This window comes from Panthera uncia, chromosome C2 (assembly GCF_023721935.1).
Source record: "Panthera uncia isolate 11264 chromosome C2, Puncia_PCG_1.0, whole genome shotgun sequence".
NCBI classification, from domain to species: domain Eukaryota; kingdom Metazoa; phylum Chordata; class Mammalia; order Carnivora; family Felidae; genus Panthera; species Panthera uncia.
In genome coordinates this window covers 141,428,119-141,450,101 of record NC_064810.1, presented here as the reverse complement: position 1 = coordinate 141,450,101, position 21,983 = coordinate 141,428,119, and the positions used below count along the sequence as shown (strand labels likewise).

The 21,983-nt window shown below is 34.5% G+C and overlaps 1 pseudogene; it reads right to left on the bottom strand.

Annotated features, from left to right (window-relative positions):
- Positions 1–2,541: 2,541 nt before the first annotated feature.
- Positions 2,542–3,978, bottom strand: LOC125921662 (SIN3-HDAC complex-associated factor-like; annotated as a pseudogene).
- Between the last annotated feature and the right edge of the window lie 18,005 nt (positions 3,979–21,983).

Below are 21,983 nucleotides of genomic sequence, written 5' to 3'. Positions count from 1 at the left end.
TAATCGTATATTTACATGTGAGAAATTCAACATTCATTCGTAATTTTTACAACTAAAGTTAAATCTCAACCTAGCACCATTTATAAAAATTAATTCCAGAATGACTAAACACTAATGTAAAAAAGTGTAAAATAACATATATAATGTAGAAGTACCAATGTGTTTGCATGTATGACATAAAAGTCATAAAAGACTAATAAACTTGAACACACTGAGATTAAATCTTCTGTGGAACTAAAACTCAAAAAAATAAAATAAAACCATAAAAAAGTTGAAAGGCAAAAAAGAGACAAGGAAGAAATATTTTCACAATATAGACATATGGACTGATTCAGAATGCATATTGTAAGGAGCGAATATACTTAGTAGAAGAGCTTTAGGAAAGCAGGAAAGCCTCAAGGTTACTTTTCTGTGTATACTCTTTTTTGAATTTTGTAAAATACTAAATTTATTAACTATCCTAGTACAAGCCTGTACTGAACAACTTAAAAAGTACAAAACAGATTTGTGATTTCTAATATATTAATTCAAAGTATATGACTACATATAGTACATCCTATGAGCAAAGAGAGGTAAAAGGGAAAAAAGAAGACTGGTTGCGTCTAGTAATAAATATAGTAATAGAGATAATCTATATTATGGTATATCCTATACCACCGGTACCAGCCAAAATGCACAAAATAAAATTCAGATATGACTCAGGAGAGATGATAACGGGTAAGACCTCATAATATATCTCAAAGGCTATGGGAGAATCCATTCAACTCACTATGTAGTTTGTGTCTAGGATGGGACGTACTGTGTAGGCTTGTCCAAAAGAAAGAAGAACAGAACTTTACTTTTAGATTAATAATTATAAAATTATAGGATACCCATAAAAGTGGCTCACTGCTACTGTTATTTAAACTATCCAATTTTTAAAATCCAATGTTAAGGAATGACACTGAATCACATTTTTATAAGGTAGGCAAAATGTTCTTCCCTCATTATAAAGAGTGAACTGGTGGGTACCCCCTCCCCACCTGAACTTTTAGAAAAGCAGCAATGAGAACACTTTGGCTTGGGCTCAACTAAGAAAGGCTTTTAATGGTGATTTCAGAATTAAAGAGCTCCACATTCAGGATTCATTAATCACATAACATCTCATTGTATAGAAAGCCTGACTAAAATAAGACACCCAAAAAACCAATCCATTCAGCATTAATACACATGTATTTTCTCCTAGAAATTTTCCTTAATATTAAACAAGAAATCCTAATACATTACCACAAGTCAAATGCCCACCTACACAGGTAAATACAAAGGTCAACTGAACCCACAGCTAAAACTGAATTGTGCAGGTTTTTAGTGAAATATTTGGTCACATAATAAAAACAAAAGTCAACTGTTTACATATATGGTAAGCCTTCTAAGAAATGAAGCTCAATAAGTGTTAGCCTTTGTTCTGTGCCATCTTGAAGATCCACATTTTATTTTTCAGAGAGTGTAACAGAGTGATAGAGTATATTAGCTACTATATGCAGTGTTTTGGTACTATTCATAAGTTTTCCCAAAGAGGTGATTTGGTTATGCATTAGAAGTCTCATATAAATGAAACACCTTATCAAATATTAACACAGAGGGAAGTGACACAAGATACAACATAGACAGTCAAGTTACCTCTTTGTATATTTAGGAATTATTTTCTCCTTCAAGGTGTTTACACTAGGAAGCATAGTGTGTCCTGATTAATATTTCAGTAGTAAAGATTTGAGTGATCAGAACCTTGGCAAAACCTTAATTCAAAATTGTTAACAAATACTTCCAGTGACAAGACTACGTGATTGAGTATTTATTATTATGAGGGAAAACAAGTACAGCCAGTCATCTTTGAAAAATGTCTCAACCACCGCTTCTCAATATAGAAGGCTACAATTACATGTGGTCTATCATACAATTAATCCTATCTCAGTCGTCTGAAATTCCCTTACTTTCGTTCATTAGAAGGGGATATAAAGACTTTATAGTGGCATTCAGGAGTCCTATGAAACAGTATCTTAAATATTATGAAAATATTTTTTTTCTATAGTACTGGCTTCAGAGTTTGTGGAAATGGAGAAAAGAACCAACTCAAATCATTCTAGAAATTGCCTTTAAGCATAATAATAAGTATCAAAGAGCTGGAAAGCCACTATTAAGGGCTGAATTGTATCTCCCCTTCCCCCCCCCCCCCCCCCCAACAAATTTATATGTTGAAGACCTAAATCTCAGTGCTGCAGAATATAACTGTATTTGGAGACAGGGTATTTAAAGAGCTTAAGTAAATTAAAATTAGGGTGGGCCTAATCCAATCTGACTGGTGTTCTTATCAGAAGAGGAAATTTGGACAGGCACCTGCAGAGGAAAAACAATGTGAAAACACAGAGAGAAGGTGACAAGCCAAGAAGAAAGGCCTGGAACAGATCCTTACCTCAAGGACTTCAGAAAGAACCACCCTGCTGACACCTAGATTTCAAACTTCCGGCCTCCAGAACAAGGAGAAAATAAATTTCTGCCATTTAAGCCACTCAGTCTGTAATACTTTGTTATGGCAGCCCCAGCAAATTAAATTTGGATTTTTTGTTCCCCATCTACATAAACCACTCCTCAGTGGAAATGGCAGAGGCTCTGGCACCCTGATCGTCCAGCTTCTCAGAAACCCTTCTTGTTGCTGCAGCAAGGCTTCAATAAATGGGTGGCAAGGACTTCCCCAAAGTGCCTTTTATAGAGTTAAACTCACAACATAGTTTATACCTTTTCCAACAAGTCAGATTAAAAAGGAAAAGGGAAGTGTGCTGTTAGAACCAGAAGCCATCTCTGTATCAGAGCTGTCATCTGACAGGTAAGTGCAACAGGGAGACTGAGGTGGCCAAATTACTTGAGGGGGTATGGTGGGTATCAGGACTGTGAGGCGGAAATTCTTCCTGCAGTTTACGCATCTGGTTGCTTCTTTATCCTGTTTCCGAGATACTTTCCACGTTCTTTGGCTTCGATATAGAGTTTAGACTGAGTCCTGCCCTTGTACCTACCACATGATTCCGTTTTTTTGTGTTTTTTTATCCTGCTGGCAACTTTTTCTATCTTTTCATAAGTAGTACTCGGCTATTTGCAAAAGTCTTCTGAAGTATCATGTAGCTGCGAACCGCAGCTCTGGAAGTCCTTTCGTTATTTACTGCAACTAAACTGAGAACTGCAGAACCTAGCTCTGCCAATCTAGCGGCCCTCTGTACTTCAGCACATCTTTGGCTTGTAAAAGCAAACATTTTGTCTTCTAGAAATAGTTTTCTAAAGGCAGCTGTTCCATACTCAGTAACATTCCTGAGGTGCGGAGTATACACCAGGCCATCTTCCTCCCCCACATCCAGTCCCTCACTTAACTGCCTTACCTAGAAAGACTGTCTCCCGCAGTTCTCCAATAGATTGTTTGATTTTGTTTTTAACAAAGAAGCGTCAAGCAGCAAAGCTTCAACAACCTAAGTAGGAGCAGTATGCAAGGTGATGGATGAGGTAAATGGGCATTACAAGGTGCTGAAGACTGCTTAACGTCTACATGCATTATATATACTTGAAGGGACATATAAGGTAGAGACAGAAGAGGTTAAAAATGTAGCTTCATCTTCCCCTCTTCAGTTCATATCTCTAAGAAAGCATTTTTATTTACTCCCAGGGACTTAGTTGGCTGATAGGTAAAAATGCAGACATGGAGGGGCTGAGAATGCTCTTTATAGAAGAAAAAATATGAAGATATTGTAAGACTAGATTTGGGAGAGTATAGGAGGCAGGAGGGAATTAAGTAAGAAAGTGAAAGGTCATTTTTTAAATGAGTTTTAAGGAAAAGAGGCAAGTAATTCCTGCATAGTTTGTTAACTTGGAAGAGGATAGATGGGTAAAGACAAATTTTACTTTACTTAGTTTCAAACGAAGGACTTCCTCCTCTTCCACTGCTTCAAGAAACTTCATAAAGACTTGATTTTCAATGCTTTTAAAAAGAGACTTTGTATTTTTTTAATGTGACACTGAGCTGGCCTTATTAGGATGGGAACAAGAAAGTCTTATATTTGAAGTATATTTGAAGGACTACCAGATGGGATTTTGGACGGATGGTAAAATTGTCCAACTCCACGTCAGATTAAAAATCATTACCCTAAAACAAAGCCACAAATTAACTTTTACCATAACCATTCAGGGGGTTGGGCACCAAACTTTCACTAGTTAGGAATTACTTTAAGGCATAAAGAAAGCGAATTCTAGCTGGGAATTCAGGGCTCAAGATTAGATTATCTACATATTAAAAACCAGATTTGGGCAGCATTTCATCATTTCACTAAAAAGACATTTTCTTAGAGTTACAGGTTAAAAATTTATTTTAATCCAGCCTTCAAAGATATCAAATTGTTAGAGATGGTGTCTTTCCTGGTCCATAAGAAGAGGCCAGTGGTAGAAATACACTGATTCAGGGTTCATCTCTCTTTTTATTGGCTGTGATTGAAACCATTGGAGACTGGAATACTATGCTACAGTCATCCAGCTGACTTTGGGACCACTAGTAGAGGGTATTTACTACTATAAACTGGAAACATTAAGAAGGGACACCGCCAGGAATGGGAGAAAGGGCATTTGATTTACGGTTGGAATAAACCAAGTGCTCTAATAGTACTAGACTCCAGAGATTGAAAATATTGAAGATTAAGTAAGGATCTATAAAGTCTTGAATTTGGAGTTGGTAGTGAACTCAAAGTCACAAAGAACTACTTCTGTGGCAGTATTCAATCTATCTCTTTCTTCCACTCACCAAAAAAGCAACTCTACACTTCAGGGTGAAGATTTGCTGGCATTCTTAAGTCAAGTTAACATTCACATAATAAAGTAAAGGGAAAATAATCTACCTATATATTCAGACTTTGAGGTTCTTTTTAAAAATATCTATTTATTTATTTTGAGAAAGAGAGAGAGAGAGAGTTTGTGTGTGTGTGTGCATGCACAAGCAGGGGTAGAGGCAGAGGGAGAAAAGAGAGACTCTCAAGCAAGCTCTGTGCTATCAGCATAGAGCCCAATGTGGGGCTCCATCCCACAAACCATCAGATAATGACCTGAGGCAAAATCAAGAGTCAGATGCTCAACCAACTGAGCCCCCCAGGCACACCCAGACTTTGAGATTGTTTAAATGGGTCCTCCAGCAGGTATGAAAGAATTAAAATAAAGAACTAGAAATGACAAGATCAGATTAGTGTAGGAGACATTTATATATCATATAGGTAAGGATTACTAAACAGATTTACACTTTACTACTAATAAGGAACAAATCTTAAGAGAAGGCAGTGATGAGTGTCAGGAAGAAGCTTGGGCTAGAGGTGATTCAGTCTCCTAAAACATGACCCCTAACTAACCAATCCCTGAGCTTCCTTTTGACCTTCCTTTAGTGAACTTAGTGATCTTTTTCCCCCCTCTCCTGTACCTGAGCAACTGAATGTTCTTAAATGTCATATGGAATGAATTCAGTTATTGTTTTCATTCAGGACCACTCATAAGTATACGTGCACACATATACACATGTGCATGCAGGTCCATACAAAACTGATAGCTTGTTCCATAATCTAATAATCTCCCTTCCGGGTATATATCAAAAAGAAATAAAATTATCTCAAAGAAATATCTGCACTCCCATGCTCACTGTGGCATTGTTCACATTATTCATACCCTCCCCACACTGGAATTTCATTCAGCCTTAAAAAAGAAGGAAATCTGTCATTTGTGACAACATGGATGAACCTGGAGGGCATCATGCTAAATGAAATAATTCAGGCACAGAAAAAAAAATACTGTATGATTATCACTTAATTTGAAAAAAAGTCAAAATCATAGAAGCAGAGAAAATGGTGGTTACCAGGGATGATGGGGAGGAGATGGCAATATTTGTGAAAGGGTACAAAGTTTCTGTTATATGAGTCAAGGTCTAGAGACCTAATTGATGGTATGCTGGTCATAGTTAATAATACTAGGTTGTATAGGTTGTATATTTGAAATTCACTAAAAGAAATCTTAAGTGTTCTTACCATACAAACACAAAAGCAACTATGTGAGGTGATGGATATCATAATTAGCTTGATTGTAGTAATCATTTCAACAATATATATATATATATGTTAAAATACTATATCATACATCTTAAATATGTACAATTTTATAAAAATAAATTAATTCAAGACCAATTAAATTATTTCGTTAGGATTTGGTTTTCCTTAGTCTCTCTAGTCTGCCTCCTTCTGCATTAGGTTTACTCTTAGGTTCCACATGAAAGACAGTGGCAGCAAAATTCAAGTCCAGTATAAAAGAGCAAATGTCTCCTCCAGAAATCCAGCAAAAATCTTACGGCACCACACTGGCTCTAAGTGAACATATGTCTATCCCAGTATCAATGACCGTAGCTGGTGAATATCACAACTTTTAGGCATAGGTCACATACCCACCTCTGGAGCATGGGGTAAAGAAAACTCCATCAAATATACATCAACGGGGGCACCTGGAGAGCCCATTTGGTTAAGTGTCCAACTCTCGGTTTCAGCTTAGGTCATGATCTTGCGGTTTTTGTGTGTTCAAGCTCTGCACTGGGCTCCACGCTGACAGTGCAGAGCCTGCTTAGGATTCTTTCTCTCTCCCTCTCTCTCTGCACCTCCCTTGTTTGTGCTCTCTCTCTAAATAAATAAATAAGCTAAAAAAAAAAAATACATCAATGGAGGAGGAGGGTTTTCCAGAGGCACACTGAGGTGTAAGACAAAAAATGTAGCTGTGCATGCAATATTTGAAAATATATATACCAGAGGCAAAAATTGGAAAAAGATGTAAAAATCTTACGGTGGTAAGATTATAAATTGTTTTCTGCTCTATTTTCCAAAGTTTTTATATTAGAAAATTTTAAATTGTATTGTTTTATATAACTATACGTCAATCCTCATTATTTGCAAATTCCATATTTGTAATTTTTCCCACTCACTATAAATTATTTATAACCTCAAATATCAATATTTGCTGCGCCTTCACAGGCAATTCTCTGCCTTCTTGTTTCAGAAGAGACATGGTCTAGTTAGTGCCACATTTTCCCAATTACTGCACTTTTGTTGGTGATTTTATTGTTTAAAATGTCCCCCACACATACAGCTAGCATTCTTAAGTTCAAGAAGGCTGTGATGTACCTTAAGGAGAAAATCTGTGCTAGATAAGCTTTGTTTAGGCAAGAGTTATAGTGCTGTTGGCCATGAGCTCAATGTTAATGAATCAACAGTATAGATTAAATAAGGTGTCTTTAAACAGAAACACACATAAAACAAGCTTCTGTAGTGATGATTAATGAAGATGTGGTGACCAGAGGCTTGCAGGAATTTAATTCTGCATTTCCTCTAGGAGCAATGATTCAGAATTTGCTAATTCAGTGTTCACAATGATGTAATAATAAAACATAATGACCATGAATGAGAATAGACTGAAGTATATATGTGTTTTAAATAAATATAATAAAATTACATTTTCAATATTATGAGTTTTATAAATGAATACAGGAAATAAATTCAAAGGACTAATATAAATGTAAAAAGACAAAATTAACAATATATAACAGTTATTTCTCAAAGATATTTTAGTAACATAACATAATCTATCCTTGAAATAAACATTCTAAAAAAATTTGATATTGATCTACATACATCAAAGTGGTGACTAGCTACAGAAAACTTTGAATAATATTAATTCATCAGATTTAATATTTTTCTTTGCGTGTTGTTCATAATTATAGCTTATATATCAGATCTTCAATTAAAATCAATTATTGAAAATTCTGAAGAAATATTTTAATATGAAAACAAGTTTCCAAATAAACCATCAAAGTACAAATTTTCAATAAATTTCAACCTGCACTGTTTCTGCTAATTAAGTAGCCTTAAACACTTGTGTATCCAAAGTACTTGATTTAATTTATTTTGCTAAATTGTAACTTCTTGTTGCAAAAGTTAAATTGAAGAATGTTTCATGGATTTGTAAATTTTATAATTGCAAAGGTGAACAAGCAATGTACCAATAATGGCTACTTTTAGAGTTACCTTGGAAAATGAAGATCATTAGGGGTTAAATAATCTTACCAGGAATATAATTATGATGCACATAAGAAATAATAAGCAACGGTCCTAGTTCAAGAACATTGCTTTCTATCCACAAAAACATACAGTCTTTTAGGGGAAAAATGGTATGTACTCTTCTGTAAATATATCAAAACGAACAGTACCTCAAATTTGGCATTAATTTGTTCCCTGATTCACTCATTCATTCATTTTTTTCAACAGGTATTTTAACCTCTCACATGCCACACAATAGTTCCAACTGCTGGGAAACAGCAGTGAATATAAATAGACATAGTAAGCAGGAGTTAACATTCCAGTAAGAAGGGAAGTAGATAGTATATGCAAACAAAAAAATAAGATAATTTCAGATGTTGATAGATGCTAAAGGGAAAAAAGGTTGGTATGATAGATGTATATGCTGAGGGAGATGAGGAGATGGTCAAGGAAGGTTTTACATGAAAAATGACATTTGAGCTGAAACTTGAAAACTGAAGACACCGCCCATAAAGAGCCATGACAAGAAGAAAATTTGGGCTTATGTGAAGGACAAATATGACGCCAGTATGACTATAAGTGCAGGAAGATTTCCGGTACAAATCTATCAATTAGAAAAAAGTCAGAAAACCCAATAGAAAAATAGCCGAAACACATAAACAGGTTCTTCACAAGAGTCAATCCATGTAACCAATAAATATGGCAAGGCCTCAAACTTGACAATCATAAAGGAAATACAAAGCAAAAGTACAATGAGAGGGGCACCTGGGTGGCTCAGTCAGTTAAACGTCTGACTCTTGGTTTCAGCTTGAGTCATGATCTCACGGTCTATAGGTTCGAGTCCTGTATCGGGCTCTGCCCTGAGTGTGCAGAGCCTGCTCAGGATTCTCTCTCTTTCTCTCTCTGTCCCTCCCCCAACTGAGTGCACGCACACGCTCTCTCTCTCTCTCTCTCAAAATAAATAAAATAAAACTTAAAAAAAAAAGTACAATGAGATACCACTATAAACTTATCAGCAAAGTCACTGTTAAAAGGACCGACGATGCCAAATGTTAGCAAGGATATAAACAAACTTGAACTCTCATACACAGCTGGTTGCATTGCCAACTGGTATGTCCACTGGCAACTTGCTTTTTACTATCTAGTAAATTTGAACATATGTACTTCTAGGTATTTATATGACACAAATATCTATAGCTAACACACACACACACATATATATCTCAATAGATATGTTCAAGAGTATTTGTAGCCAAAAACAATAAACAACTAAAATATCTATAGGGGCGCCAGGGTGGCTCAGTTGGTTAAGTGTCCCACTTCGGTTCAGGTCACGATCTCAGTCTGTGGATTCGAGCCTGGCATCAGGCTCTGTGCTGACAGCTCAGAGCCTAGAGCCTGCTTTGGATTCTCCCTCTCTCTCTTCCCCCTGTCCCCCTGCCCCCCTGCTCACACTCTGTCTCTCTCAAAAATAAACATTAAAATTTTTTTAAATATCTTATAAAGTGTAGAAGAGAAAAATGAAATACAGTAAATTCACATTGTAGAATAGCGTATAGCAATAAAAATGAACAAACTCCTGCTACACAAACCTGAGTGAATACCAAAAGAAGCCAGATAAAAAGATACGTGTTACATGATTCCATTTAAATAAAGTTTTAAAACAAGCAGAACTAACTTGCAGTGTTAAAAGTTAAGATAGTAGTCAGCTTTGGATCAAAGGGATCTAGTGTCTAAGAATAGCCATTTGGTAGCTTCTTGGGGGCAAGCAATGTTCTTCAAGGGTCCTAACAACTGTGATAGATAATGAATGAGAGGAAGAGATTTCATCATTACCCAGAATATGGTTACTCAGGTGTACTTACTTTGTGAGCTATAATTTTCACACTTTTTTGTATATATGGAACAATTCAACAAAGTATGTATTTTAAAAATACATCATATTACAGTATAAATGATTTGAGGATAGAAATAATGTTTTAGTCTTGTGTAGAAATATGGCTCTAAGAAAAGTAGACTGATTGCATGTTTTAGAGGTGAACCAGGTAGAACTCACGGATATATTTTGTGTAGGGAATAAGGGAAAGGTAGTGATCAAGACTGACTACTAAGTTTTCAGCCTAAGTAACGGAATCAAAGTTGGTGACCCTCATGTTTCCAGAAAGACAGAACACATGACTGTGTTAGATGTTGCTTAGGATTTCAGTAAGAAGAACAGAGATATATACATTGGATTTAAACATGGAAGTCATCGATGATCTATAAACATTAGGTTAGTGGTAGAGATGAAATCCTCATTGGAGCATGCTAAACTGTAATTATGAAGTGAGAAAGTGGAGAAAACAATTTTAGCCAACTTTAAGTAGGTTTCTGTTTTATTTTTAATATTTATTTATTTATTTTGAGAGAGAAACAGAAAGAAGCACAACACAGTCTCTGGCTGTCAGCACAGAGCCCGACGTCTCAATCTCACGAACCATGAGATCATAACCTGACCCAAAACCAAGAGTCAGACTCTTAATCAACTGAGACACCCAGGTGCCCCTGTTCTTGTATTTTGGTCTTTTTTTTTTTTTTTTTCTTTCTGTGAATCAGGAGAACAGAAATGCAAAGAAAGAAAAGAGCAAGCTGGGAAGCGTTGTGAGATCAGAGCAAGTTATGACATATATATTATACAAATGGTTGAGAAAAGAGAGTCTGGTATAAAAATATAAGCTTGACTTATTTAATAGTTTTGGTAGATTAGGCCTCATCTACAATGATTCACCTTTCCCCACCACCCCAAAACCAGAAGCCACTTTTTAAGAAAGCTCTTGATACATTACTTGTACAACAAAGAGTTAATTTTTCTATTAAGTTTTGCTACATGTAGGGGAGGAAGTTCCCATTTTTTCTCTTCATTTCTTTAGCTTTAACAGCTTTACTGAGATATTACTCACATACCAAAAAATTCACCCATTTAAAATGTACAATCATTTCTTCTTATGTCCTGGGTTCCTTAATGATGCTCAAGTGTTATCTGGTACTAATAACATTCAGCATAAACTAAAAAATGTTTTGGAAACAAAACAGAGATACTTTCCTTCTAAACCTTTATTTCAACGATCAATTTTAATGTAAAACGCATTTATTGTAGAAAACAAGAATTCAGAAAAAAAAAAAAACAGAAGAAAAACCATTTCCAATTGATATGCAGGGAAGAATGCATGGTAACATTCTGAGAAGTAAAATTTTTTGCTCTTAACTTTAGGAATCTTACTGTCATTCTATATCTGTGTGTTCTTCTGGATACGTGAGAAAACCCCTACATGTTTAAACTATTTTTCTGTCCAACTACTTGAGGCCAAGAACATTCTTACCAAATACAGGCTTGATCCCTGATTTCTTGCCCAGGAGCTGCTGATTCTTAGAGGAAATTATGTACTCATGTCTACTGGTACCACTCTAAATGAAAAGATTCCAGCTCAGAGGAGCCGTTAGCACACCTTCAAGGCTACCCTTTTTACGTATTCTTTCTCTTTCCTCCTGTATCCTCACTGTGATTATTCTAAACCTTTATAAATCTCACACCATCTTCCTCATTCTCGAAAAATAAACTTGCCTCCTACTTTACAAGGAAATCTCCATTCTCAATACCTAAAATCTTATCTAAAACTCCTTACTTATTTGCTACAGTTTTAGATCCTGATTCTATTGTTGTTTGTTTTTGGTTCTGACACTTCTTGAGGGTTTGCCAAAGCCAGACTTAATGCTTAGGGAAAGACAAAAATCCCTCTCCTCAAGTAATGTTAAGTATCAAGTATTATAAGACAAACACAGGATGCTATGGAAGCATATGTGGCACACTAACACTTTCAGGTACAGGGTGTCAGGCCACTTAAGAGAGGTGATACCTAAACCAATCCAAAAAATGGTAAGTAGGGGTCAATGCTCTTTCCATGTGCCCCTAGCAGTCTTACTTCCTTTACATACCACTTAACACACTGTATTATAATTTATTTGATAAAGTCCTCTACAAGCAAGTGAAAATCCACTTAGGGCAAGGTTCCTATCTATCTTGTTAACCACTGTATCCTGGCATCTAAAAAAGTTCCTGCCAAAGAAAAGCACTGAATATTTGTATTATAAAATATTGGAAATGACAGTAACTTCAGAGTTAGAGTGCCCCGCCAGTGTTGATACTCAAAATATTTAAAAACCAGGATGGCTGTATCACCTGGATATCTTCTGTAGCTCTAGATTTAAATTCTGGCTGCATTTCTTGACATTTTTAAATTAAGGCAAGTCAGTTAAATGATCTGAACATCACTTTATCATCTGTATGTGTTGAGGATAATAATGCTTAAGTCATAGGATGGTTTTATGACAAAATGAAACAGCATATAAAAAAACCGATTTCAGTGCCTGGTACACTAAAAACAATATAATAAATGTTTGGTTTCCTTTCTACACTGCTTTTAAGTGAGTTAAATTTGTAGTTAGATAAGAAAATTAAAATATACAGAAACCAATGCAAAATGAGTATACTTATTTCATCTTTCCTTAATGATTTTTCTCAAGTGCTCAATTTAACAAATAATTATTTAGTTTGCCTCTAAACTCTAAAATGCATTTATCCTTAATTTTCTCTGTGATGTAAATTTAACATTCACTGTTCACTCATTTACCTAATTAATAAAGTTGTGCCTATATGTCAACCTTAGATTATACTTAATGACTCAACAGAAACTTATTAAGAGCCTATTATCTGTTCAAATTTGTAATTTAGCTTTACTGCTCATGAACTAGTTTATGCAGATACTTCTGGATAGATTCTAGCTTAATAAATGCTCCTAGATGGGGCGCCTGAGTGGCTCAGTTGGTTAAGTGACCAAATCTTGATTTTGGCTCGGGTCATGATCTCATGGTTCATGAGACCAAGCCCCAAGTCAGGCTCTGTGCTGACAGTGTGGAGCCTGCATGGGATGCTATCCCTCTGCCCCTCCCCAACTCATGTGTGTGTGGTGTGTGTGTGGTGTGTGTGTGCATGTGTGTTCTGTCTCAAAATAAATACACTTTAAAAAAAATGCTCCAAGATGCTCAATAGATATTTTCTTTACTTTTTCTTTCATTTTAATAGTGAAGATAACTGATGAATTTCATCTCAAATCAGAAATCAAAGTTGAATGGAAAGAAACAGCTTATTGGTATAATCAAAAATTGGTATCATTTGCAGCAACTATGGTCTTCAGCTTTAAAATTTTTAAGGGAATAGTTCACAAATAGTAGAAATCTGATAAACTGTTCTAAATGCTAATTTCAAATGTTAGTAATCAATCTGTATGCTTTAGATCTATATTGGTTACAAATACCGCAGTTTATTCAGTATATGGAGACTTAAAAATAAAACAACAGACCCAACAAGGATAATTAAAATTAAGTTCTTCAGACAATCTGTCAAATACAATAGTGTTATAAATGGATTAGAATTATATCAGTAGATTGAACAAAGAGAGCATGAATTTCAGATTGGGAGTTATTTCTCCCTACATGTGCCCATTCTCAACTGACTTTTATCTAATCTATTTGCCATGGAAGTCACATAGTTGATTTGCTTAAAGGTAAAATTTTGTTCCACTAATGTTGTGGAATAACGATCTTCAATTAAGTTCACCATTTCCTTTAAATCACAAGACACAAGAATAGAATCTCAAGATAGTCTAATTAGAGAATTTCAACTTGTCATTCGAAATGATTTATACACTGTCATTGATGTTTCTCATTTTAGAAATAAGTGTCATAATTCTAATAAAGAGTGATGACTTTCTTATCTTGGGTGCTAGTGAGTAACTACATAATTATTGTTTCAAGAATCACTACACAAATATTGAGAAAATGAATCACCGAAGAGTTTTAAAATGAGAATGTGAAAATGGAAGTAATTTTAAATTACATAATGTAAAACTGAGAGCATGCTTCTTCAACATATCACACCAAAATCTGCAAAGTAAACATGACACACTAGGAATAGGAATAAGTTGGAATTCTTACCCTGGAAGGGAACAAACTAAAGGTTTTTCTCAGTTTGTCCAATTCTCAATTTCTTTAGAGTGGGTGGGTCTTTTCTTCTTTTGGCCTCGGAGAAAACTTTGGGCCACCTTTCTGCATGATGAAATGAGAAGACAAGGAGGCACATTAGTTTCATAAAAGACTTGCAAAATTCCCATATTCATCCTCCACCTTACATTTAGGGCCCTCATAGCCTCGCCATTATCTTTCTGGGAAGATTAATTCCCATTTCCACTGTGGACTCTTCTCCAATATATTCTGTGCTGAAGCTTCTTGGTGTCCATTCCTTTGGTAACATGTTCATACCTCATTTCTTTCAGAATATTTGTTGAAATCTTTTATCCATTGATGACTCCCCAACCCTTTCTTTTTCTGTTATGTGTATATTCTTATTTTTTTTATTGTAATCTTAATGGAAGGAAAAGACATAAATAAATCAGCCTGCAATCCTGAACAGAACTTGGAAATTTGCTTTCTTACCAATACATTATGAACATTTCCCATCTCATTTACTGCCTACATTATTTAAGCATAGGCGTGATTTTAGTTTTGAAGCCAAAGTTACATTTTTTACTCCTCAATTATGTATTTACACAGTTCTAATGAAATTCAAAGTAAATATCACAGTATTTTTCCAATATTGGAATCACTAGATGATTTTTTTGTGTTTTGTTAGTGATTTAGAGACCTTCACTATTTTTTCTTTTGTTGCCCGTGCTTTTGTGGTCATATAAAAAACTCATTGCCAAATCCAATGCCATGAAGGTTTCTCCTGTTTTTCTCTAAGACTGTATAGTGTTAGCTCTTACATTTAAGTTTTTGATCCATTTTTACTTAATTTTTGTATATGCTGTGAGGTAAGGGTCCAACTTCATTGTTTTCAACACCAATGGCTGAAAAAACTGCCATTTCCACATTGAATGGTCTTGACATCTTTCTTGAAAATCATCTGACCATTTATATGAGGGTTTTGGGGGGCTCTCTATTCTATTGATTTATATGTATGTCTTTAGGTCAGTGATATACTGTTTTGATTCTGTAGCTCTGTAACATGTTTTGAAACCAGCAATGTGAAACCTCTAGTTTGTTACACTTTCTCAAGATTGATTTGGCTATTCAGGGATTCCCTTGAATCCCTTGGATTCCATATTAATTTTAAGATGAATATTTTCCATTTGCTTGATAATAGTCATCCTAGTGGGTATGACAGTAATAATTTTAATTCCAATCATTTATTTCCTTAATATATATTTTTTTCCATTCTATCAGTTAGTGAAGGAGTTAAGTTAAAAATCTGCCAGTATTGTGTGTTTATCTCTTAGTTTTGTCTAGCTATGCTTCATATATTGTGAAGGTGTTTTATTAGATACACACAAACCATTTATCTTCTGGTGGAAACTTTTTTTTTTCCTGAAAGTCTGCTTAGTCTCACATTAATATATCAAGCTACTTTCTACTTTAGCTTAGCTTACTCATGATCAATATTTTTTCATCCTTTGCTATTTTCCACAGATCACTTATAATCAGCATTTTTCTTAATCCAATATGACAGTCTTTGTTCTGAGTACTCTACATACATTTAATATAATACTGATATATTTGGTTTTAAATATATCATCCTTCAGTGTGTAAAGCAGTAAAATGAATGTCTCCTAAGTCTATTTTTCCTAAATCTTTTCAGTAAAATATCACTAGAAGAAGTAATCCAAATTATTAACATTATGTATTATCAATATTTAAAATTTTTATTATTTTCTCAGCAAAAAAATTGAGACTGATATAATTTAGGTCATGTGGGGAAAAAGCATACTTTCTCTAACTCTTAACTAAAGGACCATTTCATAAACATAGTATGTATGTACATATGTGTGTGTGTGCATATATATATATATAGCATATACACATATACACACAGACACAAAAACATATCTGCCTTGATATTTTATAGTTGATCATTTCTTTATTGCTCTACACTTCTCTTCTGAAAAAAATGAATAAACCTGCCTCACAGTTTTGTAAAGATGAAAGATGGGGCGCCTGGGTGGATCCATCGGTTAAGCGTCCAACTTTAGCTCAGGTCATGATCTCACAGCTTGTGAGTTTGAGCTCCAAGTCGGGCTCTGTGCTGACAGCTCAGAGCCTGAAGCCTGATTCGGATTCTAGGTCTCCCTCTCTCTCTCTGCCCCTCCCCCACTCATGCTCTCTCTGTCTCTTTCAAAAATAAAACATTACAATAATTTTTTTAAAAGATGCAAGATAATTATGATCTTATAAAGATTCTTGTTGACTTTTAGAAACGATGGATTATGGAATATTCTGGTAATTCACTTAATATCAAGACGCAAAGATTTTTTTCCCTAGGCTTCTTCCTCTTTTCCTCAATCCAGGACATTATTTTCACCCTAAATCAAAGATATCCATATGCATATTTTTTAAAGTAAGTTTGCTCTATCTGGAAAGCTGTAGTTGTCTTCTGCCTAGCTGCATAGACAAAAAAACTATTTTATTCTCTTAAGACTCTTTAGACTATGTTTGATAACTTAAAAAAATATATTGACCAAAATATTAAATATTCCAACTTAGTGAATGATATATTCAATGTCAAGAAATAATTACATTTAAGGGGCGCCTGGGTGGCGCAGTCGGTTAAGCGTCCGACTTCAGCCAGGTCACGATCTCGCGGTCCGTGAGTTCGAGCCCCGCGTCAGGCTCTGGGCTGATGGCCCGGAGCCTGGAGCCTGTTTCCGATTCTGTGTCTCCCTCTCTCTCTGCCCCTCCCCCGTTCATGCCCTTTCTCTCTCTGTCCCCAACAAAGTCAAAAAAAAAAAAAAAAACGTTGAAAAAAAAAAGAAATAATTACATTTTTCATGAATATAAATGTTATTGGTAATTTCAATCGTATTTCTGTTGCTAATAAATTCCCAAGTTAAAACACAAGATTTGGTGTAAATGTAGTCATTTCATTTCCATTTTCACCTAAACAGTATTAAAAATCAAAATTGAAAAATAGTAAAAGGATCATCTGGCTTCTAAAACTCTTCATTTTGAGCAATCACCTCAGTCACTAAGCTCAACATATCAATGATTTTCTCAACATATTTTCTCAATAAGTTATTTCCAGGTAGTTCTAGTACTGCCTTATCTCTGATCCTTAAACTTCTATATTAGCTAACAAAGGTATTTGAAACATATCAGTTCATTTGAGATAATAAATAGATCAAACTGTCTTGTCAGAGAAAAAAACAACCAAAAACTTCTTTAAGTTGAAAATTTGGATTATTCCAGAAAAAGTACTGGTAGGATGGGATAAGGCAAGAACTTTTCTTATCATGCCTGGAAATAATGTATGGCAATGCAATTCATTATAATTTAGAAGAATAATTAAGAATTTTGATATTAGTTTAGGATGATCTTTGGAGAAAAAAGTTTTTTTTTAATTTTTTTTTTTATTTCAGGCACAAAGGGCTTTGATTACTACTAAGGAACACTCGGTATCAAAATAATATCTTTCTGTCACATACTCTAAAAAAAATTACGATGCAATAATATAAAAAAAATTGTGACTCACTATGATGATATCCATTATCTGGACATACAGGATCCTCTTCTAAATGTGATTTCATTTTAAGACAAAATAATGTAAGAAGAGTCATAATTCTCAAACTGATGGAGAATCTTTCCAGGGTTCCCCAAGTAAGTGAGAATTTTTAAATTAAGAAAATATATCAATGATAAAATAAAAATGTATATATATAAGATCACAGCCAGGTCAACTCAATGAAAACTGTATATAAATGAACAAAGATACCAAATTTCATTGCCTGAGTTGGCAATGTTTATAAGAGCTGGTGGAAAAACAGGCTGGGCTAGTTTTAGAATGGCTTTTTAAAACATGCTAAGGAGTCATTTCAGGAGTTTGAGAGGAGAACTGTAATGGCAACATTTACATTTTTAAAAGATCATTTTAGATATCAATATAAAGAATAAGTTGGAAGCCGAAAGACAAAAACTAGTTAGAAAAAACTATTATAATAGTTATATTAGTATAACTATTATAGTCATACTATATAGCATATTATATACTATAGTATAATATATACAGTATATTATATAACATGTACAATATAATACATAATAGTTATATATTATATAGAACAAATTATGTTATAAATTATATATTATACATAAACTATGTAATATATATAGTACATATTATATATATTATATAACAGTTCTATTATAATAGAAAGCTGTAGCACAGCAAGGATTATGAATTAGGATTTGAAAGATAGCTAAGAAGTAGGATCCATAAAACCAGGTGAACAGATTGGCTATGGGATGAGAGGGAGGAGTTTTTTAAAACCAGAGGGGATTATTATAAAATGACTGTAGAGGGGCGCCCAGGTGGCTCACTTGGCTGAGTGTCCAACTCTTGATTTTGGCTCAGGTCATAATTGCCTGATTCGTGGGATAGAGCTCAGCGTCAGGCTCCAAGTGCAGAGCCTGCTTGGAATCCTCTCTCTCTGCCCCTTCTCTGTGTGTTCATGTGCTCTCTTGCTCTCTCTCTCCCTCTCAAAATAAATAAATAAACTTAAAAAAATATAGGGGCGCCTGGGTGGCTCAGTCAGTTGAGTGTCTGACTCTTGATTTCTGCTCAGGTCATGATCCCAGGATTGTGGGATTGAGCTCCACATCGAGCTCTGCACTGAGTGTGGATCCTGCTTGAGATTCTCTCTTTCTCCCTCGGCCCCTCCCCTGTTCACACTCTCTTTCTAAAATAAAAATTTCAAAAATAGAAAAAAAGTTAAAGACTGTAGAGAAAATGATTAATATTAGTGAATTAAAATCACATCTTTTTTTGTACTTTTAAGAATCAACTATACATAGGCAATTTAAAAATCTACACTAGGAAATTATGTCTTTAACTTTGCAACTACTATAAATTCAACAATTTTACTATATAATCTGAGTTGTGCAATGAATTTGGAAAATTTCCCTCTCCTTTGCTATATAATCTTTTTAAACAATCTACCTTAATTTCTTTCTCCAGATCCTACAGAAGCTTAAAGTCATTCTTTCATTGTTGTTTATTTGGTAGCTTTATAAAATGTCTTTTCTCTGACAAACTGACTTTGTCTTCTTGGTTTTTACAGTGCAGATGTCAAAGTCTCAGAATTATTTCTTCTCTCCTCATTCTAAATAGGAAAAAAAGTTTTCATAGGCACATATAGAAACTGTCACAAAAAATTAATGGGACTGAATTGCTGGTCTTAATCCACATGACTGATAGCCCTGTGATAGCTTTTACGTCCTTATACATCTAAATAGTCATTTTGGGGGTGCCTGGGTGGCTCAGGAGGTTAAGCGTCTCACTCTTGATCTCATCTCAGGTCTTGATCTCAGGGTCATGAATTCAAGCCTTGCGTTGGGCTCTGTGCTAGGAAAAGGCATTTTGCCTGTTTGATCTCAGTATCTAAAACAATGTCTGGCACATGGTAGGTGCTAAATAAACATTTGTTAATTACGGAATTAATGAATTCATATCTCAAATAGCAAGAGTATTAACTGTCAAGCCTCAGAGGAGAGTTGCTCTTACTTCATTTAATAAGAGTATAGGATTCCCTCTATTGGATGTTTTTTCTTTCTCTGCGCAATCCTACCACATTCTGGATTCTCTGTTGATGTCCTCATATTTATTCTCCCTACTTTAGGGCTGTTCAGGTTTATCAAATTTTTCTTCACCTACATGTTTCCAAAAGAAAATCACTGCACTTAGTTACTGTGCATATAATTATGACACTCACATTTTTATTTTTTTAAAAAACGAAAGCTCTGTCAGAAGCTAACTCCGATTGAATACAAAGCATTTCAAGTCAAAAAATTATGAAGCACAGATTGTATGTCCAGAGCAAGGTTAGCTGCTAGAGACAGTAGTATCTCTTTTATAAATGGAATGTAAATGGCATAGTAATCTGAAATCCACTAACATTCATCCCATTGAAAAGGACACGAACAAGCTCTCCTTTCACAGATGGGAACTTGATCATCATTCTTTCTCTCCTTGAATTCATATTTTTATTTCACTTCTCCCACATAACTTTATCCTAACATTTTAGTGTTTGAAAATATTTTAAACTGACCATCCTATTACATTTTCCTGTAACAACAGCAAAAAAAAAAAAAAAAAAAAAAAAAAAAAATATATATATATATATATATGTATATATATATTTATTTTTAAATCCTCAGAACATAAGTTCCAAAAATTTTCTTTAGTATTGTGTTATCATTAAATTATTAGACTACTAATGATCAAATAACAAACATATTACAAATCATGATCATTATAAAATATCAAGTCAGTTCTTACCGGAAATGCATCTCATAAAGAAATAGATAGGGCCTTCTCTCCCAACCCCCACTTAGATCATGTATCCAGGATTGATACTATTTATTGCTAAGAAAGTAATACTTTCTTCAATACTATTTATTGAAAGAAACAGTTTGCGTTAATTCTGTTCTTCTATTTTGTATTCTTCTATACTAAGTATTTGGGAGTAGAAGGATTTCTGGTTATAACAACCATTCTTTTGAACCACTAAGCCATGTATCAAAAATCACATAGAGGTATCTCATCAAAAATTATTTCTAATAAGCTGACAATTCAATTGAGTCCTGCAATACTTTCGAAGGCCTTTGGAAATTGCCACTCTTGTAAAAGAATTAGTTACCCAGCCATTAGAATCACTCACTTTCTTAACAGATTTAGGTCAGGTTAAAGGTATTGCTTTATTTGTAGAGTGGGAGAGGGACATGACCAAAGAAGAAGGGGGAAAGGTGTCAGATTTAGGCACACTCTAAGGCAAATCAATTTTACAGAAGAAAACATACAAGTGGACAACCTGAGAATTAGTACCCTTAAACTATACTTTATGTAAAGGGTATGTATGGAAACCCTCCATGTACCTTGCAAAGTGAAAGGTTAGGGATTTGAAGAGGTTGCTTCAGGATACACACACATTTGGGTACAGTGTAACAAGTCATGACTTTAAGTAGTTCACATCCTTTTGTGTATGTTACCTGTTTTTCCCCCACCTTGGGTGTGTGTGTGATGATGTATGGGAGAAAATCATTTTAATATAAAAATAACTTTGTTAATAAAAACCCATCTTTTTCATAATTATAGGAACAACGTATGTATTTTAAATAAAAATTGGCTCTCATCAAATTGACTTTAAAATAATTAGCTAAGTGATTTTCTCTTTACTCAGAAAAGATAAAAATGCATTTCCCTTTTCAACAAGTCTCAAATTATTCTAAATTGTGAATGGAAGTTGAAAAATAGAGATCATTGACATATCTACAAATTAGAAACCAGATAATCACTTTATTTCTGATGATTTGGGGTGCCTCAGCCAATTTTATTAACATTCCTCAAAACTCTGCTATCCAAGACAAACTGTTTGGTGGTCTTTTAAGTTTGTAAAGACATTACCGAGGCAATCAAAAACTAAATGACTCATGTCCAAAATATTAAAAACACTGCTCTCTTCCAGACCGATAAATTGAAGCCAGTGGACTTTTTAAAAAAAATTACATTTAGATTTTAACCTATTTTAAAGATAGGATGTAATTTTAAGCTTCGTGTGGTGTTTATTCACAACAGCTGTTAATTTTCGCTTAAATCAAAAAGAGAAGGTTATCAACAAAAACCTATTTTAAAGTTAACCTTTGAGGGGCGCCTGGGTGGCTCAGTCGGTTGGGCTTCCGACTTAGGCTCGGGTCATGATCCCACGCTTCGTGGGTTCGAGCCCT